This window comes from Apis dorsata, unplaced genomic scaffold, assembly GCF_000469605.1.
Source record: "Apis dorsata unplaced genomic scaffold, Apis dorsata 1.3 scaffold_93, whole genome shotgun sequence".
In the NCBI taxonomy this organism is placed as follows: Eukaryota; Metazoa; Arthropoda; class Insecta; order Hymenoptera; family Apidae; genus Apis; species Apis dorsata.
This window is the reverse complement of record NW_006263391.1, coordinates 319209-320201: the sequence shown is the minus strand read 5'-3', so window position 1 is coordinate 320201 and position 993 is coordinate 319209.

Sequence of the window (993 nt, the reverse complement as noted above, 5' to 3'; positions counted from 1 at the left end):
GAAGAAGAAGAAGAAGAAGAAGAAGAAGAAGAAGAAAGGGGGATCGCTGGCAGCGGCCGGCAAACCGTATATATCCAGCGGGGGGAAAAATGGCCGTGGCCGTGACCACCTGCTGCCACTTTGATACCGCCGCTAGAATCTCATTTAGCCGTGTAATTCCGACGTTCATTGACGATGGATCGACCCGTCTACGCGCCATTGTACAAGCCAGTATCAGAAACGCTCGCTTCCCTCTGATATATGATCGATCGGAGAGAAAGAGAGAGAGGGGGATCTATGAAAAAAATGGTCTCGATTTCCAGTGGCTTCGTTACGACAATATCGTAGCTTCGAACAAATGATAAATTTAATTCGAGTCCTCTTCGAGTCTTCTTCCATTTTGTTTATCGGATATAACGGATTAAGAATCGGTGCATCGTTTCGTTTTTCGAAAAATTATTATGGATGTTAGATATATAGTTATATTTAAAAATATAGATATGTTTTAGATATAGCTATGGGTTTTTTAACGCGAATTACGAAAACGATCGATCGTTTTAATTATATTTGGACGAGATTTTTTAAAAATCGATTAAGAATCGGTGTATCGTTTTGTTTTTTAAAAAATTATTATGGATGTTAGATATATAGTTATATCTAAAAATATAGATATGTTTTAGATATAGCTATATCTAAAAATTCTAGTTTGGATTTTTTAAGGCGAATTACGAAAACGATCGATCGTTTTAATTATATAGAGATTTTTTAAAAATCGATTAAGAATCGGTGTATCGTTTTGTTTTTTGGAAAATTATTATGGATGTTAGATATATAGTTATATCTAAAAATATAGATATGTTTTAGATATAGCTATATCTAAAAATTCTAGTTTGGGTTTTTTAAGGCGAATTACGAAAACGATCGATCGTTTTAATTATATTTGGACGTAGAGATTTTTTAAAAATCGATTAAGATTCGGTGTTTGGAAAATTATTATGGATGTTAGATATATAC